The sequence below is a fragment of the Dermacentor albipictus genome, chromosome 9 (assembly GCF_038994185.2).
Source record: "Dermacentor albipictus isolate Rhodes 1998 colony chromosome 9, USDA_Dalb.pri_finalv2, whole genome shotgun sequence".
Classification (NCBI taxonomy): Eukaryota; Metazoa; Arthropoda; class Arachnida; order Ixodida; family Ixodidae; genus Dermacentor; species Dermacentor albipictus.
Genome location: NC_091829.1, coordinates 35,433,159 through 35,456,839, shown reverse-complemented (window position 1 = coordinate 35,456,839; position 23,681 = coordinate 35,433,159). Strand labels below are relative to the sequence as shown.

The 23,681-nt window shown below is 44.3% G+C and overlaps 2 protein-coding genes across 3 annotated transcripts in view; one reads left to right on the top strand and one right to left on the bottom strand.

Annotated features, from left to right (window-relative positions):
- Positions 1-21,700, bottom strand: part of LOC135906496 (QRFP-like peptide receptor) — a 99,879-nt gene extending 78,179 nt beyond the window's left edge. Inside the window, exon 1 of the mRNA XM_065437905.2 lies at positions 21,566-21,700. The gene's annotated coding sequence lies outside the window, so the exon portion shown is untranslated. The remainder of the gene's footprint in view (positions 1-21,565) is intronic.
- The window catches only part of LOC135906497 (ubiquitin-conjugating enzyme E2 Z-like), a 99,540-nt gene that overhangs the window by 39,216 nt on the left and 36,643 nt on the right, over positions 1-23,681 (top strand). The window lies entirely within an intron of this gene.

Sequence of the window (23,681 nt, the reverse complement as noted above, 5' to 3'; positions counted from 1 at the left end):
CTGTGCACAGCGCTTACCTGCTGTGAGAAATCATAACTGAATGCATATCCTTCTCCCTCATCGCAAGGCTGTGCGTTTGATCCATTTTGCATGTTAAATTATTCCGAATCTCCGCTTTAATCGCAGCTCCTTTTTACGATACATTCGGGGCCTTATGGGGTTCACGAGTCTGAAGGAACAAATCGCGAGCTGTCTTTCGTTTGTTTGTTTGTTTGTTTGTCTCTGTTCTGCTCGAACTTTACTGACGGCGAATAAATAGATGAGATGTGTCTCAGAGTGCAGTGATAGATCATTGCCATGGCTGGTAGCCAAAGAAAGGTCCGTTGAAAACCCCTTCGCGATGCAGCTGTACTAAATGATGGATTGCATGATTATCTGTACTCCTGCCGGGGCCATCTTTGTGCATTTTCGTCAATGTAGACTACGCCATAGATTCAGGAAAACTCCTACGACGACAAAGTGCAGACGAAAGGAAAGCTGACGCTCTCGGGCTTCTCTACTGCACCTTTTGGAAAACATGACCTTGAGGAAGTAAACAAATGGTTCGTGAGTCTGACCTCGAACTTCTCTTCGACTTCATTCTCTTAGCCGAGGACAAAAAAAAAGTTATATCTAAGGAGCAGGGCTCTTAGCTGATGCCTTTAGCGGGAAATGTAATTACTGCGCCGTTCTTTCCTTTTTATTTATTTGTTCCTAATAAAAGTTGGGCTTTCAGGATAAATAGGATAGCCTTAGAACCAGAACACACCGTCGCTTTCGAAAGGAGGCTCCTTCATATTACTTGAACAGCGAAGCTGTGTTCCCATACTCGCCGTAGACGACTAAATAGACGGCTAAGCAGAGAGCGGCCAACTTAAGTTTCATTCCAATTCTGACGAAGCCGACAAAACAGGCAGCTTCACGAAGGCAGCATTGAAGTAAAAAAAATATACCGGCTACTTTGCTGTCGAAAGAAGACGGCCTGGCAGGCTGCTTGAAAACTCGACAGGAATGCAACCTACACTCACTTCTGGTGGGCCTGATGTAAGCTACGCTATGCTTATCAAAGGCTCGCACGAGAGCAAAGGGCGAAAATACAGCGACAATATATGCGCTTTCTTAAGCTCTTTCTTGACGCTGCAAGGTGACGTCTATTCCTTTCTACGCTGCAAGGTGACGTCTATTCCTTTCTATTACTAGGACTACCTTCCTTACTAGGACTACTAGGACTAGCTACCTTCACAGCTGTCAACGCAGACCGTCTCCAATGCTGGCCAGGATTGGAACATACCCCACGTACCGCCAATCGTGCCAGCTGGCGAACTGTAACTTAGCTGACGAATTCGATCCTGAGTAATCGCTTTCTTGTCTTTATTTCAAGCGGACAGGCTAAAGTGAGGCGTTCGTGAACAACGAATCACGAATGTGCTTGCGAGAACCGCAACAGAGAAAGCCAGAAATCAGCAATCATGCCACTTCATAAACTATGCTTTCTTATCTAACAATTTTATTTCTCGACGATCTTTTCCTTCGTAGGAGTTGGCAAATGTAAGCAACCTCTATGACGAATAAGTGACGTGAGTTATTCGTCCTCGCAAAGCAGCTGTGCCCGTCGCTCCTTCTGTCTACCATAAGTCACACAACAATGCGGTTTCTCTCTCTCTCTCTCTCTGTCTCTCTCTCTCTCTCACTATTTTTTTTTCTTTTACACGCTGGCCGTACTTGTGTTCTAGCGCAACATCTGTATTCAGACTCGTTTCATGAATGTGAGGCTTTGCTGTGTATGGACCACATGAATGCTTCTCTCAAGTGCTTATTGTGTACCTGCCTTGCTTTGTTATTTTACCAAGCATTCTTCCTTTTTTTTTAAACACGTTGGAGCCCATGCATGTAAAAGTCACCGACATCCCCTTGTATACTAATAATAATCTCGAATACTCTGTAGCTTAAAATTCTTTGCCACCCAGTTGGTCACCTTTTCAATACGCTGGTACAACTGTGAATTTTGTTGGACCCATAAAGCACATGATTTTCGAGAGCGTGATCGTATACACTAAAGAGGGTGACACGAAGTTTACGAAGCCAAGAATTGAATGGAGGCGTGAGAAAAGGAAGAGCAGTAGCGTTTCGTAATGTCATTAGCATGACGTCACTACATTTAGAAGTGGCGAGGAGCACCACGGAAAGTAATGTCGCTGCTGCCGGCGGTGCGCAGCAGCTCGGATGACTGAACGCGACTCCCCTGAGGCGTTAGCTAGCACTGCTGTTTTAGAGTGGTCATGTTCGCATTGTTTAGATGCTTTGTCACCTTTACTTTTGTGAAGGTCGCGTTGAGTGTTGGGCTAATGAGCACTTGTTATACGCGCTGGCGGCGAAGTGCAATATTTGTTGTCTGTGTAGATGTTTGTTTGCAACTATAAGTAACCAAGCTCCATATAAGCAAACTAAGTATTCTTGGTAGAAGTCTTGCTTTCGACAGTGAAGTTCATGCCGGACCTTCGCTAAAACAAGCCGTTAGCAGGTAGAAGACATGATCGGGTTTGTTTATTCCTACAAGGAGTAGAAAATCAACAACAGTGGTAACAATCGCACTTTTCGAAGTGTGACGTCATTAATAACGATCTGTGCTCACGAGTAAGCTGTACGGTTCGCTGTGACGGTTCTCCCTACATTGATGCGCACGTTTTTTTTCACGCTAACTGTCTAACTCGCGCCGTGAGTTTTAACTATCAATCAGCGAAACAACCGGAGTACCACGCCTTTGTGGGGCACCGTCAGGTGTCGCTGTCAATGTATTGTTTTCAGTGGCGCTTTCTCGAGGTGCAACATTCCGGCATGGTGCCTCAATGGAGCGGACAGTTATGCTGCCGGTCCACTCGCTAGTTGCGCGAGGTCGAGTCAACGCCGATTCGGAATTGGTTATTTCTTTCACGACTTCCGCATCTTGAAAGTGAAGGCCTCGAAGTAGATCGATTGAGAATACGACCTTCGAGGTTGTTACCTCTTTGAGCTTAGCATCAAGCGCGAGCGGCAATTGGAAAACGCTGCATTTGACGATGCTGCGCTTCCCATACGACAGCGCCCTCTGAGGAAAGCCACGTAGATTACCGTGTGAAAAACAAACAATACTAAACTCTCTGCCCCTTTGTCAAGTTCTTTCTTTTTCTCACTTCTTGCGCTGGTTGTTGCTTTCGCAACCAGGAAAACAAATACGTGGAAAGAATAGCCGGCCGTGCGGCCTGCAGTTATACTTTATATTTTAGAGGACGACAGGCCGCTCTTTGAAAAAGCAGTCGGCTCGCTGTCGCCAAAGCTGTCGTCTACTTGGCTGAGGGAATAAGGGAGAGAGGTGAGAAGGGTTGGCAGGGCTTTGACGCTGAAGCGAGCGGCTTCGTTTTCTTTCGGGACGCGGGCCAACTGTCCCAAGACGAGTAGGCCACGGCAAAGCGACGAAGTGGCGGCGTGACCCCGATTCAGCAAAAACTTTCGGCCGCGTGAAAGCTCCGAGTCAGTCACGAATGGGCAGTAGGAGTTGGTACACCTCACCTTGCTCGCATCTTTGCCCCTTACAAGGTGCCCCTTCGACCGTCGGAGCACGTGTGAAGCGACAGCTCCCTTACGACGTCTTTTGTGCGTGGCGTTGTATCGCTGATTCAAGAACGCTTTCGGTGGTCGTGCCCAAAATTCCGAGACGAAAGTGACGCTGTCCTGAAAAATGTGCAACAAAAGGGGCTTCCACATAGGTGCCTGCAACATCTTGTGTTCCCCGAAGTACCAGTGACAGTTCGGAAAGAAACTTCACATCTCCTTATCGGATTCTTAATAGAGACTGTTGTGATGGACATATGGTGAAACAACACAGTGATTTTATAAGAGACGTTCGGATGGCGCAATTGTCAGGATTGATCGTCAGCCTGAACCCGCCTGTTGCTACAGCTCATTAACACCACCACCACCATTCAAGAGGTAGCACAGCGCTGAGGAGAGAGAGAGAGAGAGAGAGAGAGAGAGAGAGAGAGAGCAGCCATGTATATTTAGGAAATGGCCGAGCGGTCGGTGTGAGGTGGACTCTCCTAGCATGCTCCTCCGTATTCTCGAGAATACAATCGTAATCTCGTTCCGTATAAGTTCAACTAGGTAAGTGGTACATCATTGTAAGTAGGTTCCACTTGCTTACTGGAACCAATGTGAAACGAGATTAAGAGTCTGGAAAAGAAAACTATGGTGTTGAACACTGCTGAACAACACGCCGAGTTGCGAGAAAAGCTCTATAGGGGTGCTTTGATTTTACCGATTTTTACCATCTTTACCGATTAAAAAAATTAACTAGGTCCGAGGAAGCACCGTCGAAATCTATGACGACACGGCAAGCTAGTTTCAGAACTTCAAAGCAGCGTCGCCATTTGTTTGGTTTTTGTTTCTTTGCTTTTTTTCTGGCTTGCCAAGTTTTGTCTCACTGCAAGAGTGGATGTGTGTTTTTTTTTTGCCTTTAAGAAGCGTATTTTATTGATGCAGGTTAACTTATTTCAGGTTAGGTGAGTTCCTTAGTGTACCTTTAAACAAGTGTTCGCCTTGAAGGGCTTGGTGACATAGATAAACATTGTCTTAAAGGAAAGATTTTCATCCAGATAAATGGAGCACGGTGCTACAAAGGGAACTGAAAACATATTTTTCAGAACAAGAACTTCGCAGTTGAAGAAAAATATCGTGCTGGTTCGGGGATCAAACCCGGGATGAATGCCTTTCCCGGGGCGGTCGTTCTACCCCCTCCCCTAAACAGCTAGCTCGCGGATCGAAGAGCGAGAGCGAATTCATCGAAAATTCGAAGTACTGGGACACTGAATACGACGTCATGCAGTATTTAGATGAACGCACTCTTCCATGTTTTACTTCCTTCTGGCTCCACGCGAGTACTGACTAGCTGAGAAACGCGGCGCACTTTATTGCTTAGATCCGGTTGTGCTTAAGTTCGAGAAAGTGTGGTATATGCATTTTCTCGCATGATTGGTGGGCACGCAGGCGCGGGCAGCAGCTTGCGTAATGCTGTCTCGTTTACTTAAAACGGCATTTCTAAATAAACAGCGGTGGGACTCCTTGAAGTAAGCGATGAAAAATTGTCATAAAACGATAATAACTATAAAGACAAGCAGTTTCTTCAGAGGAGTGATGAAAAATTGTCGCGAGGCAGGAATGAAACAAGACCAAAGGTATATATCGCGAGAACAAATGTGCCAACGATGCTTTCCATTTTGAGCGGCGCCGCTGAGACAGAGTTTAGCAGGTACCGTGCTTTTCAGTCTATTACCTGAATCGCTAGCGTCAAATTTTGACTGAAATAGATTTTTTTTACGCGTTACATGCCCCCTGTTTTTCGGCAAGCAATAAGATTATTCCGAAAAGATGGTAGCATGGACACCTATTGGTCCACCTCAAGGACCATAATAAAATGCGCCAGATCCTCTCTTTGGGACAGTCAGAACAAGAGACGCGGGTTGTACCAGAGAACAGGGACGGTCACCATCGTGGCTAATATGTTTGTGGCTATATATATATATTCATCACATAAGAATCCAACAAAAAAAGACACCAAGGACAATGTAGTGGAAATGTATATTCCTCGTATATAATAAGGTCGCAGAAAGATGGAGGCTTGAAGTGCGTAACAGCGGTAGAACAAGGATCGTCGCTGAAGCCACCCTGTTGACAAGGCGATTTGTCGAAAGGTTGGCTTCGGTGACGATCCTTGTTTCTATGACAAACAACGGTAAAGATGCGCGCACGTCGGTTTGATTCAATTTTGCAAGAATTAAATGGCGGTGCATGTATTTTATGCTCGTGCAGTTGCAGCCGTTGAATGGCAAACATCAGCAGTCGGGTAGCGTTGTTGATTTACTGCACTTTCGCGTCTACGGCTTATTTCTGGCAACAGATGAGCAAGCCATGAAACATGCAGCCGCACCCTGCTATAAAGGTAACTGCGTGCTTGTCACGTTCAACATTGTCATAAAACTGTTGCCTATAAACGATAACTGTGAAGCGCGTATACGAATTCGTCCATTTTCAAAAGCCATGACATTATGTCCCCGCTCTCCAGTTTGTCGTCAGTGAGCAAAGATGGCGCTCCTGAGTCAACCGTACAAGGTGGCGATCTACAAAAAACTAAATTATCTGTTGTTTCTTAACTTCGAAAGAATCAACATTCTACGCATCCTTGGCAAAATTTTTTGAGGCACGACCATCGATTCATTGGATGTTTCTTGGAAGCAAATTATTGTTACAGTAAATGCCTCTTTTCGTATCTGAAGTTTCACTGAAGCTTGCGAAGATTCTTTCGCGCCTTCTATCTGGCTTACAAACGTCTGTGTCAGTCCTCACGTCTGCAGATTTTTTTTTTTGTGAAGTTCTGCTGCTCTCTTTGCTAGTCGTTCGGGGTTCTTGGGTTCGAAGGATTTTCGTTCTTAAGCGCCGGATGACGCGTTTGCGTTTCTTTCAAAATATAGGAAGTCGTCGGGCGTTTATATGGAAGACCATTATGCGCAAGACACGTCGGATGTCGTCGCAGCGAAAGCGCAGTTCTTCCCGCGGCAGCACATTGCACGTGGTGAACGTGTTGAGTTTACCTTATTGTAACCGTTTGTTAAGCCTCCGCCGAACTCTTCCTTACTGACGTCCGGAGGGCAACGTAAGTAGGCTTATTCTAGTCATCAGATATGGCCCGACGTTCTTTAATGAGCCCTGCTGCTTCCGCTCACTGCTCTGTTGTCGGTTAACTCAGGTGAGGTAATTGAATTTGTGCGTCGGAGTGCCCTGCTCCCAGCTATTGTTAGACGCTTTGGCCGTACAAAAAGGAGCTCGTCAAAAGACCCTTCTGTCGGCAGCTCACTTTGAAAACGTTAAACGTTCTTTTTTATTTGCTCCGCATAAAGGCATGTGTTGACAATGGCACTAGCTTTCTTTAACTGACGAGATAATGAGGAAACGTTGATTCACGAATGCGGCGCCGGATACTGCTTGTCCAACGGAGATAAAGTGGCTTATGCACATGGTGCCTGCACTCTGATACTCGCGCATGCGCAACATGCGCAAACAAAGCGCGCTCTGCTATCGCGAATGAAACTTCAAAAAATATAGGAGCACACTTTAAACAAAAGTGACCAGCGGCGTATTGTTCACAGCCGTGTTGAGTTATTCAGACTAACTTTTGAAGTATGATTTCTTAGCTTATTAATTAGTTTACTTAGCCGAAATATTAAATATTTATTTTAGGGCACAAGTCTTTGTTGAAATGTTGTCGCTCAAAGTAAAAAATGAAAAAAAATGTTTTGCTGTTGAAAGAAACTTTAGCTTGGCGCAGACTGGAACCCGAAAACATCACGTGTGCAGTGTGCACACGTGACGTGTGCACATCACGTGTGCACATCACGTGTGCAGTGTGCAGAGGCAGTGTGCAACACTGCCTCTTGAAAGTGTTGCATGTCAGGCTTGTTGGTATGGCGTCTTTGAGTGCGAGGGCGCAAGAAGGTACATGAAAGAAACAGACAAGGTCTGTGTATTTCATGCGCTTTCTTGCATCCTCGTCTCTATGCGCGACAGCAGGGCTCCAAGATGCATCTTACAATTCCTGCGTCACACAAGGATGTGTTTGAGAAGCATGCCATCATACCAACTACACTCGAAATCGCTGCTGGACACTGGACGTGGGTTCCACGACCGCCGGAGACCGGTCTCAGAAACGGTCTACAGACGGCTAGACCAAATGGTGATGGATGAAGACGGCAAAGGTAGCCTGGGTCGCAATCATAAACTTAAAATTTGGGAGAGATACTAACGGGGAAGACGAACCAAGAGCATCACTATTTCTAAAAATGAATGAAAAGCAAATAACAGAGATTCAAAAAAATCTAGAGAAGAAATGGACACGTTTCCTACAGCAGTTTGGGAATATAAGAAACTGGTAGACGTTGTGTAGAAGGAAACAAGACAGACATGGAAAAAAAAAGAAAAACGCGGTTGGATTGCAACAAGGAAACCACTTATGCGGTGGAACAAGGAAATAAAGCAAACTGTAGAAGGGCGTATGCAGACGTCAAGGAATCATCGAGAAGCCAGAAAGTTGGGATTGCACGAGGAAGAGGTGCTCCTTAGATGGGAGAAATACCGAGAAAAAGAAAGGGATGGCAAGTGAGCTCCTACAAAAGAAAATTAAATACACAAATGAACGTTGGGTGTATAACACTTGAATAAGAGAGAAAGGTGCATCAAAAAGATCCTGGAACCATGTAAAGGCTCCTGGAACTCCAACTGAAAGTATGCATACGGCTGTATGTAATGAAGACGATAACATCTTCGAAGGGAGACGATGCGCTGCGGTACGTCACAGACACTGTTAGGGCTAACTTCGGCAGAAAAGAAAGCATAGTTCAGACCCAAACAGATCCAACATCAACAAAGAAGCCTCAGAGATGAAAATTTACCCTAGAAAACTTTCACTGAACAAAGCATAAATATTCCTAATAACACTGCCACAGGACCCGGTGAAATTTCAGCACAGGTAATAAAAAACCTAAGTCCAAATAGCGAGACACTGTTGACTAATGTCATTGAACAAGTCACTAAAACGAAGAAAATTTCAGTTGGATGGTGCCAAAGCGAGAACCGCATGTACAAAGGCAAGCGTGATAAGAATAGGACGAGCTCGTACAGGATAGTTACAGTAACGTCGGTGATGTATATAGAATGGCACTGCAAGTTGTTAAACTAGAACTGTCGAAATTGGCGGAAACAAATGTTGTACTTAAAGAAATACAGAATGATTTCAGACCGGGCAGACGCTTAGAAGATAATATTTTTGTTCTAACTCAGTGCATAGAGATTTCAGTAGCTCAGAACAGGCCTTAATGGATAGCATTTCTAGATATTAAGGGACCCTACGACAACGTAGACAGGCATTTGCTATGGGACATTTTCAAGCCCGAAGGCATAGGTAAACATATTGTTGAGCTACCGAGGGATATATGTAGACACAACTGACTACAAATTGTATGGCAAGGCCAGAAACGGAATAAAATGGTGCGAATTCACCAGGTTCTGAAGCAAGGATGTTCTCTGTTTCAGTCGTTGTTCACGCTTTATGTTAAGGGCATATAGAAAGACGACTGGAAAACAGCGAACTAGGGCTCGATTTATTATGAACGCGTAATGGACAAATAGTGCAATGGAAGATCCTCGCAATGATGCATAATGACGACATAGAGTTACTAGCGGACAATGGAAGAAATTTACACACACTACCTAATATGTGGCAACGCAGCGACAAATGTAGGCCTTAAATTTAGCAGAGAATTCGGGGATTATAAACCTTAATGATAACCTTAATGACCTTATTATTATTAACCTTATTATAAACCTTAATGAGTAACCACGTTGCGTGTCAATTCAGCAGCAAGTCAAAATATTCAAGCAATATAAATATCTCTGCTAATAAATAAACAAAGGAAAGACTTACTCAAGCACCCACCAAGATAACCTGAAAGGAAAAGGGAGGTGGAATGCAGTAATAATAAAACAGGAAAATTTAGGGCCACGACAAATATCAGGTGGAGCGTGGAATCATGAAAGGAGTCATGGCGCCATCTCTGACGTTCGCAAATTGTGCCCAAAGTTCGACATATTATGGTTGGAAGTTAACAAAGTATCGGTCGAGCGCTTGGCTCCGGGAACCCACGGCAAAACCACATATGAGGAAGGGTAAGAGAACATGGGTTGGGCCTCGTTTGAAGTCAGAGAAGCGCAGAGCAGAATTAGTTTTGAAGATAGACTCAGGAACGGGGATCAAAATAAATGTGTGCCTAAAGTGCACAAGTATCTGTACCTAAAAAGCGTGGACGCAGGAAGGAGGAAGAAGTCAACAAAGTTGGCAACCAAGTACCGGGCAATTGAAAATGTAGATAGACAACCAGTAGTAATCAGACAGAAAGTGCGAGGAACAGATAGGGAGAATTTAATTGAAATAAAGGAAACGAAAAAGACGAATGCGACCACAAAAGAAGGCAAACGAGAAGCTGTTGGCTCAGACGGGCAGTGCGTCAAGGTGTCCCAAGAAAGGTCTTGCATACCGTGCTGGCAAGCATGCGCACGCTAGCACAAACAAACGCCTACAGGCGTATACGCATATATTGCGTACGTGCACGTGACAGCACAGCCAAAAAGTAACCGTGATCCTTGCCATTTATGAAACAGCACTGCTGAACAGCAAGTACAAGCTTTCCAAGCTTTTGCATGTTTACGTATTCTTGCCATGCACTGAGCACGTGCTCGGGTCCCCTCAATCACGTCAGGGCTCGGTGCGCAAAAATATTTTCTGAGTCCCGCAGACATCCGGACCACCGTACCCCACTAACAGTCGCCGGCGCCGTATTTTTCCAGTCGGCGAAGAATTTTTGAATAAACAGAGGCAAAAAAAAAAGGGCGGTTTGACCTCCAGATGACATGGACCTAATACGAAGCCTTCGCGGTTTGTCAGGGGGCGGTTCTTACGAATGGTATAACTATTCTTCAGCGAACGCTTAATGCCGTTGCGACATGTTGCGAACTGCTTTGGAATGTGGAGTACATGATATTTGTTGTTGTGACAACCAGTTACCTATTTCGACATCAAAGAGGTTCGTTACGGAATGCTACATATATACCCAGGGGCCCCGGGGTGCACACCCGGGGACACATACCGAATGACACACACACAGCTTCACCTAAAGGCACCAAGCTTTCCTATTACATCCTGTCAATAAAAATTATGTGGTGATTTCAGGGTAAATGCGTAGAAAATTTGTATATATATATATATATATATATATATATATATATATATATATATATATATATATATATATATATATATATATATATATATATATATGTATATATATATATATATATATACAGTGAAAGCTCGTTAATTCGAACTTCAATAATTCGAATTTATGGATAATTCGAACTGTGCGATTTGATCCGGCCAAGCTTCATAGAAGTCAATGTATAAAAAAGTCCGTTAATTCGAACGCGAGAAGGTTCCCTCACGGATAATTCGAACTACGCTCGCCTGGCACACGGCCAGAGAAACGCGCCTACTGCTTACACAAAAGGCCGTATTGCCTCCGAAACGGAGAGAACGGCGAGAGAAGGCGAAATCGGAAAAAAATCTAACCGACGCGGGGTCAGCCAGAAGGCAGCGGCGGCTGCCGCTTCTCCGTTCTACGTAACCTCCGAGACTTCTTGCCCGTTGCGAATCTCGGAGTCTTTGTAAATCTTGTACAGCTGCTAATGTGCGGAGATGGCACGGCAAGCTCCAAAACACAGCGAATCAAGTACGTCGCAGCTGCGCTTGCAATCAAGAGCCAACGAATCAGGGCCTTCGCCACCTTCACATGTTCAGCGTCTTTGTCTCGGCAGTCTTCATCGGTTGTGCACCTCTGTTTTCAGCTTAGGAGGTATCGGCCGTCGCGATTCATTGTGATGGTGTTAAGCCTCGGCTAACGTTCGTTTCGGTGGACATCGGTGGTGTGGCACAGTCGGACCCAGAGCTTCAACTTGAAGATGGCGTGTGCCACTTTCTGACACGCGAAATTTCTGACATGCCCTACTGCTTCCGAATCGCAGTGTACTGTTGCCCTCCTTCACTTTCGGTAGTTCGAACTTTCGTTAATTCGAACTGAAGCGGCTTCCCCTTGAGGTTCGAATTAACGAGCTTTTACTGTATATATATATATATATATATATATATATATATATATATATATATATATATATATATATATATATATATATATATATATATATATATATATATATATATATATATAAACGAGAAGAAAGGGGGTTAACCGATATATATATATATATATATATATATATATATATATATATATATATATATATATATATAAACGAGAAGAAAGGGGGTTAACCGAGGGACCCGATAATTATTAGTCATATAATGAGAAGCCAACAAACACTGACACCAAGTACAACATAGGGGAAATTGCATGTGCTTAATAAATGAAATAAAGTAATGATAAATTAATGGAAATTAAAGTGGATGAAAAAACAACTTGCCGCAGGTGGGAACCGAACCCACAACCTTCGCATGTCGCGTGCGATGCTCTACCAATTGAGCTACCGCGGCGGCGTTTACCCATCCACTTTCTTGGGTATTTATGTGTACTAGTAGAACCCTGGGAGTGTTAGCCAGTGCCCCCACTCACAGACCTTGGCGGCGGACGTGGAACGTCCCCCGCCAAGATCTGTGAGTGGGGGCGCTGGCTAACACTCCCAGGGTTCTACTAGTACACATAAATACCCAAGAAAGTGGATGGGTAAACGCCGCCGCGGTAGCTCAATTGGTAGAGCATCGCACGCGACATGCGAAGGTTGTGGGTTCGGTTCCCACCTGCGGCAAGTTGTTTTTTCATCCACTTTAATTTCCATTAATTTATCATTACTTTATTTCATTTATTAAGCACATGCAATTTCCCCTATGTTGTACTTGGTGTCAGTGTTTGTTGGCTTCTCATTATATGACTATATATATATATATATATATATATATATATATATATATATGATTAGAAGCCAACAATCACATCGAGGACAACATAGGGGGACTCAGTTGTACTTACTAATTGAATTAAAGAAATGATAAATTAATGGAAATGAATGTGGATGAGAAGACAAATTGCCGCAGGTGGGTAACGATCCCACATCTTAGCATTGCAAGTGTGATACTCTACCAATTGAGCTACCGTGGCACCGTTTCCACATTCACTCTTCTAGGTATTTACGTCGGCAATAAGCGCATCAGGATATCCTCAACCCCAAGCACAGTTTTCTAATCTGCTGTTTTAAATTTTTGCTCCTGTTCAGGTTTTAGTTGTCGACACTAGTGCGCCAGTTGCCACTGCAGCATATTGCTGCCTCAACAACGTACAAGCTCCGTTTGCAGCAAGTTTTGCGCGCATTCTACTAATGCATAGTTTTCAGCATTTCGCTAGTAGCTCACGGCTGGTTAGCATATCCGACTTTTTTCTCATTCCTGAGTTACTGGTTCTCTGACTGACTAATTGCCTGAAATTGATCTGTCGGTTATTAATCGAAAATAATTCGTCAAATAATGTATTTATTTATTCATTGCTTATTTATTTGTTTGTTTGATTAATTGATTATTTGATTCATTCATTCATTCATTCATACATTTCACAAAACTATAACGGCTCTTTAGTACGAATACTGTAGATGGATGGATGGATGGATGGATGGATGGATGGATGGATGGATGGATGGACGGACGGACGGACGGATAGCGACCGCGATGGCTAGAAAGAAACCTTACTATCTTGTCATGAAATAATACCGCGATTTACCCAAAATGCTCACGAAAAGCCATGAAAATAGACCAGGCCTGAAGAAGAGGGAGGACAGAAACAACAGCACGGCGCTGTGGCTTCGTTTGTGTGCTTACTTATTTTTTCTTTCCTTCTCCTTTTATTTTTTTTTTTCGCGCTGAGACCTAATAAATCGATGGCAAGTGGTTCTAATCTCAGTCATCTATTGTTCTCCGAACTTCTTCCCAGACTTGAACGAATCGCTCTGGACACTCGTCACGTTTTTAGCAGTGCCTTAACCTTCCTTTTGTCGACAATCGGACGACGTGGATGAATGTTCGTTCGCCAAACGAAATTCCGTGCATTAGTAGTCTCTCAGTTCCAATTGAGTGACGCCGCAGCTCTGACGCTTTTACGGCGCTGCACGCATTTATTGCGGGGAACTACAGAGCTGCTAAGTGTAAGAGATAAGCTGTCGCCATGCCGAGGACAGGTCCCCGATCCTGGATGCCCCTGTCCTGACTGCAGACAGAGGTGGCCTGCTTGTTACTATGGCAACACCACTGAAGAGACAGAGTCGAGTGTGTTTGTGTGTGTGTGTGTGTGTGTGTGTGTGCGTGCGTGCGTGCGTGCGTGCAATTTGTTCTATTCTGCACTATTTCTGCACTATTCTGTATTCTGTGCTAACCTATACTATTTGAACGAGTTCTCATAAAGTGTGTCGTGACAGTCTTTTTCTTCTTCTAACGCATTTGCATCAGAAAGTCTGGTTAGCCCCTAAACTTTCATATCCTGGAAGCAATATATCACCTGGTGTTTTCTATATATAGGATCTCAACATAAGCCAAACGGCCCTATATGCCGCATGGCGTCATTGACTGTTTCGCTTACGTTTCTTTCGTTCTTTCTCTTCTAGTCGAAGTTTGTTGCGTTTCTATTACGCAATATCCACGGGTTCGTTTTCTTTCTTTTTTTTCTTTTTTTGCTCGAGGGCTGTCAAAGTTCTCTCTTTTCTTATCTCTAAAACATCTACACGGGAGACATGCCCACCAAAAAGGCAAGTCCCTGAAGGAAACGATTCACTCTCACGCCTCGGAAGTGCCACAGCGTAGCCTTCGCAGCGTAGCCTTTCGAACCGGCCGTCCCTCATCCACCGGTTTGTAGTTCTCCGTTACCGTCAAGCATTAATCTCCCCCTTCCTCGGAGCAAGCAGGGGTCTAGACAGCCTGCCACTATATGCTGTCGCAGCAGCGTCTGTTGAAGTGTGCACAAAGCGAACAAATATCGGCTTCACAGCGGTGTTTCCAGAAGCAATACCCAAGTTGAAGCAAACGCAGGGCGAACATTTTTGCGCTATTTCATTTATTTTAAATCTTTGTTTCGCTTAACGATATGTGGGCGATGTCGTCAGCCTCTTCAAGCTGGAGATTTCCTACGGGGCTTGCTTTTTAATACTTTACTCTGTGCTTCCTCTGCCATAACAAAAGTCGCACTTAATCAATCACATGAAGCCTACGTCGAAGTAGCTAGCCTCATGCTCCCTCTATGCTCAAATTAAGTAATGAAATACTTCGTGTATATGCGTTGTATCAATCCAGCAGTGCGTGATTGGTTGATATATCGAACATTTGTCTATCTATAAAACTATGTGTTTACATTCCATAAGAAATTTACCCAAGACCAAAACTACGGTTCGGGCAGCATACGGTAGGCATTATCAAGTCCTGACCAGCAGCTTGTCACAATCCTTGAGAAGAAAAGTGTACATTCATTGCGGTCTACTGGTACTAACTCATGGAGGCGGAAACTTGGAGATTAATAAAGAAGGCTGGACAAGAAGTTGGGGAGCGCGCAAAGAGCGATGGAATGAGATATTATAAGTGTGTCGTTAAGAGACGGGAAAATAGCGATCGAGGTTTGAGAGCAGACGGAACTTGCCGATATTTTATAGTTGAGATTAAGAAATAGAAATGCTGTTGGGAAAGGCCTGCAATGCGTAGGGCAGATAACCGAGATTATATTAGAACTACATAATGGATGCCAAAAGAAGTCTATGGTTTTGGATGACAGAGAATGAGATGGTGGGACAAAATTAGGAAGTTCGTCGCATTATGATTATGTAAGCTGGCACAAGACGGGTGGAGATGCCGTTGACGATCACGGTGTCGTCATCGCCAAAAGAAATCAGCACCAGAAACAGTGAGAAACTCATTTGCTCTCCTCTGCAACCCTGCAATACGCAGTATATCCGAAGCGACGTCAAAAGCGTTCACTAATGTCCCGAACGTTTACATTTTGCACGTTCGCAATTGCGTATGTTTACTTTCTATGTGTGGGCAGCCTCTCTGGCCATTTTCATGGGCAAAGAATGTAAGAGCTTCCTGCAAGAGTTGCTAGTGGGAATCCGTGCACTGGTATAAAATGGTGTATATGGTCCAGCCACGTGTATGGTGGTCCAGCCAACATGGAAAATAATGGTTGGCATGTGTATTTGCCTAAATTTCTTTTCTGGCTTCAAACGGCTTCGTGACTTTGCAAATTGGTCGTTTCCAACAAAATTTTGCGCTATAAATGCAACAGTTCGCAACGTTCACGCACGTGTGCGGAAACTGATTACGTTCGTACGTTTAGAAAAAAATCAATTTCATGGTAATTAAGAAGGATACAAGCGTAATAAATTACGCCACCAAAAATGTCTGAAGCCACGACGCTAAGGCGATACCAATCCAAGGGCTACCCATGCAAAAATGTTATTCTGAGCATCGTCGAATTCCGCCTTATTGTCAAATTCTGTAATGGCGGCGTTTCCAGCCAATCAGAGACGCTGTCAAAGCGCTCTGAGCCAATCAGAGATCACAAGATGGCGAATACGACTACGTGGTGGAGTTTCACAATGTGCATAATGGCACATCCACCCTTGATAGCTCAACGATTGCAGTTCCGGTGCTCAGTCTAGCGATATTGTATAAACCTAATGACCAGGGGTAAAACCTGGTCGATAAAACTATAAAAGCGATAAAACTGTATCGATAATGAGGTAATTTTTCTCAGTGTTTCTCATTAAGCGCACAAGGTGGAGTGCATGAGCTCGCTTATCGGGCCAGGCTTAATATAACTTGTTTCTTTTTTTCGCTTTCTTTGTATTTCTTTCTTTTCTATAAGTGAATATATATATATGTATATATGACCCGCCGTGGTTGCTCAGTGGCTATGGTGTTGGGCTGCTGAGCACGAGGTCGCGGGATCGAATCCCGGCCACGGCGGCCGCATTTCAATGGGGGCGAAATGCGAAAACACCCGTGTACTTAGATTTAGGTGCACGTTAAAGAACCCCAGGTGGTCAAAATTTCCGGAGTCCTCCACTACGGCGTGCCTCATAATCAGAAAGTGGTTTTGGCACGTAAAACCCGAAATATTATTATATATGTATATATATACTGACTTTTGTAAGGATTAATTTCACTGTAGCAGCGTCATGAGGCTGGCGTCTGTGAAACTTAATGGATAGGTTAATTATGTATCAGTTAAGCTGCTGCCTGTTGCAGCAAGGACGGATTTATTTCTGGTAGTGCTTGCGGTATTAAGTTCACCGCGGCTAACACAAATTACTGGCCAGCGCGCTTGAAAAGTATTCGATTCAATAGCCGCATAAATCCGATCTCTTAGTGAGGCAGGAACAACGTTCTACAAATACGCAAAGCCAAATACGAATATATGACCAGTGTGACTGCAAATGCATCCAGAATCCAGAAAGTATGGCTTTTCTACGTCCAATCATTCCTTTGAAAAGGTAACTCTACCTCAGGAGTTCATATTTACACACCTCGGAAGGAACAAATCATTTTACTCGTCATTGACCAAACTTGATTTTTATTAAGTTTCTTACAGTTAAAACGGAAAGTTTGCAAGTACTGATTGTTAGGAGCCGATTTTCTTTTTTAAGTCTTCTATTTCTTTTGCAAGAATCGTTGTCTAGAAGTACTAACTGCTCAAATATTTGTCTAGAAGTACGAAGTACTAAGAAAGAAATATTAGAGTATTACTATGCGAATTCGCAAACAATACAGCCATATCAGCTAGCACGTCCAAATCGGACAAAATTGACTCGCATTCGTAAATTATAAATTGAAGTGTACAGCTAATTTGCAAAAAAAAGAAGGAATCAAAATAAACTTTTCGCAGACCTATTATTTTCACCGGTTTTCAACAATTTCGCAAATGCTGATGCATTGTGCATTGCATTCGTGTGCTTTTCGGTATGTCTCGCTTTGTTTGTTTTTCAAAGTTACATGTAAAATTGATGCAGGAATGCTATCGAAGTTTTCCGCTTTTCGACAATTGTTTAAAGGGCCCCTGCAGCACTTTTTAGCGGAGTCGAGGAACGAATTTGATGTTTAAGTACACTACTCCGTAAATACTTGACAGCAGAAAGTACCACAACGCGTCCAGCAGAAGCGGAGTTACTGGCAATCAAAGATCGCCTGTTATCCCCTCCGCGGACCTCCCGGTGCGTCTTCGATGCCTTGCACTGCGAAGACTCCGGTGGAAACTGATGATTTCCACAGGAGTCCGCCTACTGAACTTCACGAAGGTGGGCAGTTCAAATTTGATTTTCGATCTTAACGCAGACGCCACTGTACTTCCGATTTCGGCGCCTCCGACGCGCCAAAGTCGTAGGCTGTCACCTAAACTTACGGTTGAATTCACGGTGTCTCATGCCTTTGTCTACTAGATAGCTACGCGCGGCTGTGTTTTCTCCCACCGAGGAGCATTGGTAGCGCATATCCTTTCGCACTTACCTTCAAGATGGTCACGCAATCTCTGAGGGTCGAACGAAACGTTTTCTCTGCGTTCTCCCGTGCGATTACCTCGGTAGTGCATACATCAGGTAAACGATGAATACCGCACTCCGAACTCGGGTTTGAAAGAATTCCTAACCTAAAGAGTTTCGACCGAGATGGCTTATTGGCGAACAGACCTCGAAGGTGTGAAACTGGGGAAGCAGACGACCAGCAGACGACCAGTTCCAGTAAGTTGTTTGCGCTCGGGTCGTCTCGCTGCACGCTTGGAGCCACGTCATCCACAGAAACCAATCAGAGTTCGCGGTTGCCCTCGGCGAGCCGCATTGAGCTCTATCGAGCGTCGTATACACTTCGCAGCTACATGCTACTGTGGTGCTTAACTGTAGTAGCCAGTATAGCGCAGTGTTTGCTATGTGCACGGCAGGGGCTGGAGCGCGCGCTCGCGCTCATGCTCTCCGGCATGGCCGCGCTACGTAGCGCGGGCCACCTTTGTCTTACACCAGCTTGACTGACGGACAACAGTCGCATCTTAATTGAGAATTTCGAAGCGTTATCATTAGCTCACTACAAAGCGATGTCTGCCAAGGTGATTAGCCAGGAGGGTCAAAGGAGTGTGCTATTCGGGTCCCTCAAGGAGACAGAAGTTCCTCACAGTTCTCTTCAGGACATTGTTTTCCCGCGCGGGAACCGCTTGTGTAGGAAGGAGGTCTCTCACCTTCTTTTAAATTACCTACAGGACACGGATTTGGCCTCCACATGGTGAACTGAGGAGTGACCATTTGTAAATGTGAGGTCTGTGTCTGATTATGTGATTTATTTATTTTAAGTGTCGCTACGGTGGAGCAATTGCCGGCAGCAGCTGCAAGGCTAATCCCACCAGTAGCCTACAACAACTCAACTCAACTCAACTCAATTGAACGGGTCCAGGGCCCACGAGTCAGCTCGCGCTGGCAAGTGTACCTGTAGTCTGAGCTTACATTTTGCGTGGCTCGAGGCTAGTTGAGTGTGCGAAACGAATCTAAAATTAGCGAGACCGGATGGCTTCGACACTCATAAGCAGCGCGGCCAAATTTTCATTCTTATGGCGGCTGGCGCGGTCGAGCGTTAGCAGGGGATATAGGTGGTAGTACGATATTTGTACTTCCGGAAGTAACTAATTTCCGATCGAAATTGGAAACGCCTGATTTCGTTTACTTCCCGTGTTTATTAATAGAGGGTCTGAAAAACAAACAAAGAGGAAAGGTAGGGAAGTCAATGATATGAGCGGCCGGTTTGCTACAGTACACCGTTTTACTTTCGGTTTGCTAAAATACACCGCTTTCGACCTCCACGCGCAGCGAACGACTGCAAGCTCTGGCAGAGATGTTCGCAGCAGCGTATGATATCTGCGTGCTCTGTTATTTCGCAAAGACCGAGGGGTGGTTCAGGGGTCCTTCAAATGCATTTTGAGCTCTGGATCGTTTTTTTCTTCTTTCCAGCAGTCTGCACAATTTTGTTTATTATCTTGACTGCATCAAATGTCATTCGAACCCCTTGAACTCTCACTTATGAGAGTATCACGCCTTATCTCTTCTCAACTTTTCAACCCGTCTTTGGTTGTTATTGAAACTTACAGCCATGACAGACTTCACTTACTTACTACATGAACAAAAAGCGAAAAAAGAAGAAGCTACCAAGCCCTCCAAAAGAGTGCACGAAGCTCAAATATGGCAACACTTAAGCAGGTTGCTTTTGTTAAGTAACCATTAATAAGCATTTTATCTCTTTCAAACATTTCTTGCCATCTTTTCTTTGTGTTGTACCGCTTTTTATTTATTTATTTTTCTACCGTGTTCACATCTATTTCTACGCGGCCTTACCTTCACGGCCTAGCTTAATAATTTATTTATTTATTTATTTGTTTGTTTGTTTATTTATTTGTTTGTTTAATGAAAGATACGGGTGAGTCACATCACACAACATCCCCACCGACATGATATGGTGACTGTACGAAAAAACTACCCCGTACCATCGGTATACTGACCCTCGTAACGACGCTGCATGCATATGCTTGCAACTTGTGATACTGTATTTGTCGTTTTTCTATATATTTTCATCGTTATTTCTTATTTCTTTTTCTTCTCAAAGTAGTGTTCGGACTTTTTAAAAGGCGAACTAAACTTTTTATTTATTTTTTGCTTTAGACTATGTTGGCATTTTATTCTAATCGATGAATATCTATATGCTCGTTTGAATGACGATGGCAATCGTGTTTTGTCCCATGTTTTGTATAGCACATACGAGCTATGTGTATGCGCCTAGAGAAAAAAAAATTGAAACATTCATTTTCGTAGCTTATTATCCTTATTACTGCGCCGCATATTGTAGTTGTCGATTTTTCTCTTGATTTAGGGCATGCACTTACGCATGTTTCATTGACACCTCTAACTAGCCTCCGACTATGCGTCTGTGCATTTGTGCGCAGCAGTTTTCACCGAAAGAATCTTCGGCAAAAGAGGCCGGAATGAAAATCCAGCTGTCTTAGCAAAGTTTTCATATCGCTTCTAGAGTCCAATAGATGTAGCATACGCGAATGCATTAAAAAAAACGCTATACATAGCTGCGCTACTTACTTAAATTGACAGCCAATTGTAAGCCTGTTATTAGCATACATAGTTTCAAAAATAACAATAATGTCTCTACAGGCATTTGCATACCTCATTTAGTGCGCCATGATGTGAATGCAAGCCATCCCCTTTGAACTTCGCATTCTATAAAATGCGTATCCATTTGCATTCGCTTAACTCGTAGAAGTTATGCGATAACTTGATGATTTATGCAAAGTGTCACAACCCTTCTTTATTTATGCAAGTGTAGATAAGTATACCATAAAAAGAAAACAGCTTAGTACTTAACTTCTCACTAAATCTTTAATGGGGAACTTTAGTTATTAGTCGAAACGTGGCAAAGAATGACAACAAATGTTGATGCAGGTACTCGATCAATCTTGATGCCAACGTGTAACTGTCTTTTTCCTCGGAGAGTAGGGAGCTCCTGTATAGTCGAACACGTTCTCACGTTTAAGTTTACTCAATTCAAAGAACGTGTGAGACTAATAGATCGACCGCAAAACAACTTCGCAAAACTTTTTTTTCTTTAGTCACGCAATGAAAGATAAGTATGCACACAAAGAAAGCAACAACGCAAGACCTAACTTCTCACTAAACTTTGAATGACCAACTTTGGTTATTTAACATAGGCGCTACAAAGAACAATGATGAATGCAGGCGCAGCAGGTAGTTATAAACTCACCTGATCAATCTTACGGTGACGGCATTCCTGTTTTCTGTCGTGTTTTTTTTTTCCCCTTTGCCCGGGTTTTTGTCGCGCAGCGCTGTAACGAGTAAAGTTTTGTTGGTCGGGACTCACCGGAGTTGAGTGTGGCGAGCACGCAGGCAGAGGCCGCTCCTTTGAGTGAGAGAAAAAGCGTGAGGATGAGGATGAGAAGGAGGATGAAGTTGCGCTACAGCCGCGTGGTCTCTCGGAATCCGGTTGCGAGCGCTTGGAAACACCGACCGGGAGCGAGTGCGGCGACAGCGAAGACGCTCCCGCCAAGACCGCGCGCGCGGGCGCGCGCTGACGCACCGCGTTGGCCGAGGGCGACGCTGGCGCCGCGTCGCGGATCCCGCCGTCATTTCGCATGAAGCGCGCGCGCGAATTAAGCGTTTGTAGATTCTGCGTTGCGCAAGCGACGATGCTCACCTGAAGGAAGGAAGGAAGGAAATCAACTTTATTCAGGTCCTGCAGGCCACGAGAGCTTTGGGCTCTCATGGAGTGGGCGTCTCCCACGACGGAACCGGGAGGTTGAGTTTCCTGGTGGCGTCGTGGACCTGCTGGACGGCCCAGAGTTGGGGAGCGAGTTCTTCGCTCCGGATTGCTTCTTCAAACTTGCGCTTGTCCTGTTCGTAGTTTACGTGAGCTTGCGAGCATGGCCAGAGTAAATGATATACGTTAAGGGATGTATTGCAATCGGTGCAATAAGACTTGTCGTAGAGCTCAGACATGAAAATATGATTTCGCTAACGCAGAAAAAAAAGAAAAACAAAAAGAAAGAAAAAAATTGAAAGAAATGGATCGAGTAGCAATATGTAAGATACACAAACTGCCGGCTTATATTATTCATTTCGTTACTCCTCTGATCAGAGAACTTAACTGCGATGGCACTCGAGATTGGACGGCTGGGTATCCTTTTCAAACTTTGGTTGAAAAAAGAACGTACTGAAACTGCGCAGTATGTTATATGAGACGCCGTTGGATAGACACCTGTATAAATTTCGGCCACCCGCGGTTCTTTAGCGTTTGCCAGTAGCAATAGAGCGGGGGCGTTCGTTCATTCCGCGCCCATCGCAATGCGGCTGCCGGTACTAGGAATCGAACCCGCGAACCCCCCCCCCCCCCCCCCCCCCCGCTATCAGCGGCGCAACCTGAGGGTGCGGGATCAAATGCTAGTCGCGGTAGCCGCATTTCGATGGGAGACAAATGCAAGGACGCCCGTGTCTGCCTTGCATTGGGTGCACGTGAAGTAACCCCAGCTGGTCAAACTTAGCCCGGAGTCCCCCACTACGGGGTGCCTCATAATCATATCGTGGTTTCGGCACGTACAGATACAGAATCTTTTTTTTTACCCTCTGCGTCACCATGGTGGGTTAGAACTTAAAGGTCCAGGAGACGCAATAGTATGGATATTAAGAGTCATTAAAGTGCAACAGTGAATACGTTCGGGCTAAAACGTACTGTAATGCGATTGCTGTTAGCGTTCTTTGGGAACTACACCCAGTGTTTCGTATGACTCACCGTTTGTTCGCACCTAAGCTCTTTCCCGCTAGATTGGGTCACTGGTATAGTCCACGGTCTCATGGGCAGAGCATCGGTCTGCTCTGCTGAGGGAACTGGGTTCAAAACTAAGCGTCAGACCAACGTGGGTTACCGGGTAAGTGGTACTAGATATGTGTCATTCTAACGAACCTCTTTGACGCCGGCTTAGGTCACTAGGTGTGTGCCACTGGGTATTTGGCGCTCTTCAACAGACCTCTGAGATGACAACTTGAGTCACGGAGTCTGTGCTACTATTTAAGAGGAAGCTTTAGCTCGGGTCCAACTCCGACGCTGCCTATTCAAATACATATAAAACGCACAAATGCTTTTTTGAGGTACCCCCGGACAAATTTTCATGAAATATGTAACATTGGCGTGAGAAAATTAAATTGTAGTGGCTGCCTGAAGCGCAATTTCGGTTTAGGGCCTGAATTTTGTTTAAAACTTTTTCATAACTTCGAACGTTCGAAAAAAGAATATACAACCACGCAGTTTAGAGAATAATAGCTCCGCATAAAGAACAGATATCGCGGTTCTGTAAACGGCATCCATTAGATCATTCAAGGCGGTGTAACTTGATATGTCAATTTATGTCTTACGTGAATTCGTTACATTGTGTACAAGGATTCTGCAAGAGCTGCATTTTGATATTACACATATTTTTGCGACT